This window comes from Pinus tabuliformis, chromosome X (assembly GCF_031772625.1).
Source record: "Pinus tabuliformis cultivar Carrire ecotype Pingquan chromosome X, CPIR1, whole genome shotgun sequence".
NCBI lineage: Eukaryota > Viridiplantae > Streptophyta > Pinopsida > Pinales > Pinaceae > Pinus > Pinus tabuliformis.
Genome location: NC_142308.1, coordinates 492,300,716 through 492,307,122, shown reverse-complemented (window position 1 = coordinate 492,307,122; position 6,407 = coordinate 492,300,716). Strand labels below are relative to the sequence as shown.

The 6,407-nt window shown below is 39.3% G+C and overlaps 2 pseudogenes; one reads left to right on the top strand and one right to left on the bottom strand.

The window, feature by feature from the left end:
• Nucleotides 1-497: 497 nt before the first annotated feature.
• LOC149140823 (calcineurin B-like protein 3) lies at nucleotides 498-2,412 on the top strand (annotated as a pseudogene).
• A 3,577-nt stretch (nucleotides 2,413-5,989) lies between these two features.
• Nucleotides 5,990-6,187, bottom strand: LOC149140822 (small ribosomal subunit protein eS28 pseudogene; annotated as a pseudogene).
• Nucleotides 6,188-6,407: the final 220 nt, after the last annotated feature.

Below are 6,407 nucleotides of genomic sequence, written 5' to 3'. Positions count from 1 at the left end.
CATTATACAAAGTGTTTTACCTCGATCCAGTGTCGATGGCTATATATATACACGTGGCCTACCTCCTGCCCCCAACAGGTACTTACACACACCGACCATTCCATTGATATCTGGGTCAAGTTATACATGTACTAGGGTCATTTTAATTACATTGATTAATTTTAAAATGAATATATATCACTTTTCTTATGAACCCAAACGATTATTGATTCAAGGTGATAAGAAACCTGAGTCGAACGGTTTATGTTGAATTAATCCTGGGCCGAACTATTTATGACATTTTGCACTTATTAATTTGGCATTGTATAATTCGAGTGGGTGACTTCATTGGCCCATTTTAAAGGTGAATAAAAAAACAAAAGTTGCATCTTAAATATGATTCTCCGACTTCAAGACTATACATATATGTGTGTTAAAATGTATTATGTTGAATTAATCCTGGGCCGAACTATTTACGACAATTTGCACTTATTAATTTGGGCATTGTATAATTCGAGCGCACCGGATCCTTTGAAGCTTATCGTTTCCAAGGAACGGGCCGGTGTACGCTCTATGTCGTTAGGAGCGGAGTTGCTCGGGGTTTTCCTTTATCGGTATGGAGAGTGTTGTTGAGTTGAAAATATCATGTTGCAGTGCCTAGAGGGAATCAACAAGTTGATAGATTGTTTTGTACAGTCGTTTGATATAAAAGTCTTCAAAAATGTCCAAGGACTGAAAGATCCCGAGACAATAGCAAGTGAAACAGTTTTAAGTGTTAGTGAAGTAGAAGCTCTGTATGAGCTGCTTAAGAAGATTAGCAGTGCTGTGATTGATGATGGTCTGATCAATAAGGAAGAGTTTCAACTAGCCTTATTCAAGACTAACAAGAAGGAGAGCCTTTTTGCAGACAGGGTGTTTGACTTGTTTGATACAAAGCATAATGGCCTGTTAGGATTTGAAGAGTTTGCATGTGCTCTCTCAGTGTTTCATCCAAATGCTCCCATAGACGATAAAATAGAATTTTCCTTCCAACTTTATTACCTAAAGCAAGAAAGGTTTTATTGGGAGAAAATAGGTGAAACAAATGGTCGTAGCTACCCTTGCAGAATCTGGCATGAACCTTTCAGATGATGTAGTTGAAAGTATCATTGATAAGACATTCAAGGAGGAGGATACAAAACATGATGGGAAGATCGACAAGCATGAGGGGAGGGGTCTCGTTCTGCGGCATCCTTATCTGTTAAAAAACATGACTCTTCCATATCTAAAGGATATCACAACATCATTCCCAAGCTTTGTGTTTCACTCCCAGGTGGAGGATACATGATTATACTCCAGTGGTCATCTGGTAGCCGTAAATGCACAAAAATGTAGCATGCAGTGGTGTGTAGGGGTGTTCATTATCATTCCATATTTATGGCTAAAGGTGCAAGAAAGTTCTACAAATTCTCAATAATTGTTCTCAGTTCATCCTTACAGAAGCAACTTGCAGAAAACATGTTGACTTTACATTTTAGCTTTTTCTTATGTAAAATAGATTGGATGCCCAGTAAGCACTGTTTGGGGCGATTCTGAGAATCGTCGGGTGGTGGGGTGATTCTGAGAATCACCCCGCCACCGCCCCGCCACCAGTTGTGGTGGCGGGGTGATTCTCAGAATCGCCCCAAATGGTCGTAGCTACCCTTGCAGAATTTGGCATGAAACTTTCAGATGATGTAGTTGAAAGTATCATTGATAAGACATTCGAGGAGGCAGATACAAAACATGATGGGAAGATCGACAAGGATGAGTGGAGGAGTCTCGTTCTGCGGCATCCTTCTCTGTTAAAAAACATGACTCTTCCATATCTAAAGGATATCACAACATTGTTCCCAAGCTTTGTGTTTCACTCCCAGGTGGAGGATACATGATTATACTCCAATGGTCATCTGGTAGCCATAAATGCACAAAACTGTAGCATGCAGTGGTGTGCATGGGTGTTCATTATCATTGCATATCTATGGCTAAAGGTGAAAGAAAGTTCTGCAAATTCTCAATAATTGTTCTCAGTTCATCCTTACAGAAGAAACTTGTAGAAAACACGTTGACTTTACATTTTAGCTTTTTCTTGTGTAAAATAGATTGGATGCCCAGTAAGCAATGTTTGGGGTGATTCTGAGAATCACCGAGTGGTGGGGCGATTGCGGTGGCGGGGCGTAGCTACCCTTGTAAAATCTGGCATGAACCTTTCAGATGATGTAGTTGAAAGTATCATTGATAAGACATTCGAGGAGGCGGATACAAAACATGATGGGAAGATCGACAAGGATGAGTGGAGGAGTCTCGTTCTGCGGCATCCTTCTCTGTTAAAAAACATGACTCTTCCATATCTAAAGGATATCACAACATCATTCCCAAGCTTTGTGTTTCACTCCCAGGTGGAGGATACATGATCCAGTACGGCCAATTACTTTCACCACAACTACCAATTTCACACCGCTATCCATGACTTCCTCGAAGACGATTTCTCACGTTGAAAGCTCCGATATCTGTGCGAACTCCACCGAATCGCTGGAGATGTGTGTATCGGGCGTGTTGAGAGCGAGTACTTTTACTATTTGTGTGTGAGAGTGAGAATTATCATAATACCCAGAGGAAAATTGGTGGGGTGATTCTGAGAATTGTCGAGTGGCAGGGTGATTCTCAGAATCGCCCATGTGCCCACGCCCGCATGTGAGAGTGAGAATTATCATAATACCTAGAGGAAAATTGGTAAATTGGTGGGGCGATTCTGAGAATCGCCCTGCCACCCGGTGATTCTCAGAATCGCCCCAGCATCAATGAAAATTGCCCCAAACAATAATATGTTAATGGAAATGGTGATGATAGCTCAATTACGAAATTTTAGATGTTGTCTCATAGCTCCTCCCACGAAAAGTTGTTTTCCAACTCCATGCACGCTTTTATCAGTTGTTTCTTATAGATCGATGCAAAATAACTTCTCTGCATAGCAATTGACTTGGAGGTCACTCTGTACATTACAATAATGAGACGTAGAATAATATGACACGATGGAAAAGATAATGTCATGCTGTGAGTTTGGATACATATTTGAATTTTATTTGTATATGATTTGGATTGTTAATTTTCACTGTTTTTTTTTCATAGAAAATCTTTAGTACAGTAATTTGAATTTCATTCCAGATGCAAAAATAAATAGTTACTGTTTCGATTCCCCATCAAGTATGACAGGCTTCATACTTTAATTGTAAAATACTGGATTACATATCACAGATGATTTATAAACTCACTCATTGATCCCTTTGCATCGAAAACAATAGCAAACACTACACTACAAATAATACAGAAACAGAACACATAACAATATAAGTTATTCCCGTCTCACTTTAATTCCAATGTTATAATCTAAACAACATAATTAGCGCAATCTCCTTGCTTCCCTTTGAGATTCTAGCAAAGTAAGGACATCACCCTCTCTGATAGGTCCTTTTACATTCCTCATGACCAGTCGATTCTGATCATCCAAAAATTTTACTCGGACCTGTGCAACTTGACCTCTTGATCTAGTACGGCCAATTACTTTCACCACAACTGCCAATTTCACACCGGTATCCATGACTTCCTGCTTAGACATGTATCAAACTGAGCGATTAATGCTATATGACAATCAAAATAACTTGAAAGAGGTAGTTCACTAAACTACAATAACAATCTTCAGTAAAAAAATGGAAGAAAAAAAAGTTTGATTATATTTGCATGTTGTAGAAAATAAAGGACTAATGAAGACAACCAAATACATTTCTTGTATTTACGACATATACATACTTTAGAATCCATGTCAACGACTTTCTAAATGCATGCATATTTACTCTTACATTTTTGTAAGAACCGCACTTAAAAGTCTATCTCAACAACTCACTCTACAATGCTTTGTAACGTAATACTTTGTTTGACTAATGGTGTTTGACTAAAGAGACCGGCGTAACATAATACATCTCTCAATAATTGTTCTCAGTTCATCCTTACAGAAGCAACTTGCAGAAAACATGTTGACTTTACATTTTAGCTTTTTCTTGTGTAAAACAGATTGGATGCCCAATAAGCACTGTTTGGGGCGATTCTGAGAATCGCCCCGCCACCAATTGTGGTGGCGGGGTGGTGGCGAGGCGATTCTCAGAATCACCCCAAATGGTCGTAGCTACCCTTGCAGAATCTAGCATGAACCTTTCAGATGATGTAGTTGAAAGTATCATTGATAAGACATTCGAGGAGGCGGATACAAAACATGATGGGAAGATCGACAAGGATGAGTGGAGGAGTCTCGTTCTGCAACATCCTTCTCTGTTAAAAAACATGACTCTTCCATATCTAAAGGATATCACAACATCGTTCCCAAGCTTTGTGTTTCACTCCCAGGTGGAGGATACATGATTATACTCCAGTGGTCATCTGGTAGCCGTAAATGCACAAAAATGTAGCATGCAGTGGTGTGCAGGGGTGTTCATTATCATTGCATATTTATGGCTAAAGGTGCAAGAAAGTTCTGCAAATTCTCAATAATTGTTCTCAGTTCATCCTTACAGAAGCAACTTGCAGAAAACACGTTGACTTTACATTTTAGCTTTTTCTTGTGTAAAACAGATTGGATGCCCAGTAAGCACTGTTTGGGGCGATTCTGAGAATCGTTGGGTGGTGGGGCGATTCTGAGAATCCCCCCGCCACTGCCCCACCACCAGTTGTGGTGGTGGGGCGGTGGCGTGGTGATTCTCAGAATCGCCCCAAATGGTCATAGCTACCCTTGCAGAATCTGGCATGAACCTTTCAGATGATGTAGTTGGAAGTATCATTGATAAGACATTCGAGGAGGCGGATACAAAACATGATGGGAAGATCGACAAGGATGAGTTGAGGAGTCTCGTTCTGTGGCATCGTTCTCTGTTAAAAACCATGACTATTCCATATCTAAAGGATATCACAACATTGTTCCCAAGCTTTGTGTTTCACTCCTAGGTGGAGGATACATGATCCAATACGGCCAATTACTTTCACCACAACTGCCAATTTCACACCACTATCCATGACTTCCTCGAAGACGATTGCTCACGTTGAAAGCTCTGATATCTGTGCGAAATCCACCTAATCACTGGAGATGTGTGTATCGGGCATGTTGAGAGTGAGTACTTTTACTGTTTGTGTGTGAGAGTGAGAATTATCATAATACCCAGAGGAAAATTGGAGGGGCGATTCTGAGAATCGTCGGGTGGCAGGGCGATTCTCAGAATCGCCCATGTGCCCATGCCTGCATGTGAGAGTGAGAATTATCATAATACCCAGAGGAAAATTGGTAAATTGGTGGGGTGATTTTGAGAATCTCCCTGCCACCCAGAGATTCTCAGAATCGCCCCAGCATCAATGAAAATCGCCCCAAACAATAATATGTTAATGGAAATGGTGATGATAGCTCGATTATGAAATTTGAGATGTTGTCTCATAGCTCCTCCCATGAAAAGTTGTTTTCCAACTCCATGCATGCTCTTATCATTTGTTTCTTATAGATCGATGCAAAATAACTTCTCTGCATAGCAATTGACTTGGAGGTCACTCTGTACATTACAATAATGAGACGTAGAATAATATGACACGATGGAAAAGATAATGTCATGCTGTGAGTTTTGATACATATTTGAATTTTATTTGTATATGATTTGGATTGCTAATTTTCACTGTTTTTTTTCACAGAAAATCGTCAGTTAGTAATTTGAATTTCATTCCATATGCAAAAATAAACAATTACTGTTTCGATTCCCCATCAAGTATGACGGGCTTCATACTTTAATTGTAAAATTCTGGATTACATATCACAGATGATTTATAGCCTCACTCATTGATCCCTTTTCATCGAAAACAATAGCAAACACTACACTACAAAATAATGCAGAAACAGAACACATAACAATATAAGTTATTCCCGTCTCATTTTGAGTCCAATGTTATAATCTAAACAACATAATTAGTGCAATCTCCTTGCTTCCCTTTCAGATTCTAGCAATGTAAGGACATCACCCTCTCTGGTAGGTCCTTTTACATTCCTCATGATCAGTCGATTATGATCATCCAAAAATTTTACTCGGACCTGTGTAACTTGACCTCTTGATCCAGTACGGCCAATTACTTTCACCACAGCTGCCAATTTCACACCGGTATCCATGACTTCCTGCTTAGATATGTATCAAACTGAGCGATTAATGCTATATGACAATCAAAATAACTTGAAAGAGGTAGTTCACTAAACTACAATAACAATCTTCAGTAAAAAATGGAAGAAAAAAAGAGTTTGATTATATTTGCGTGCTGTAGAAAATAAAGGACTAATGAAGACAACCAAATACATTTCTTGTATTTACGACATAGACATACTTTAGAATCCA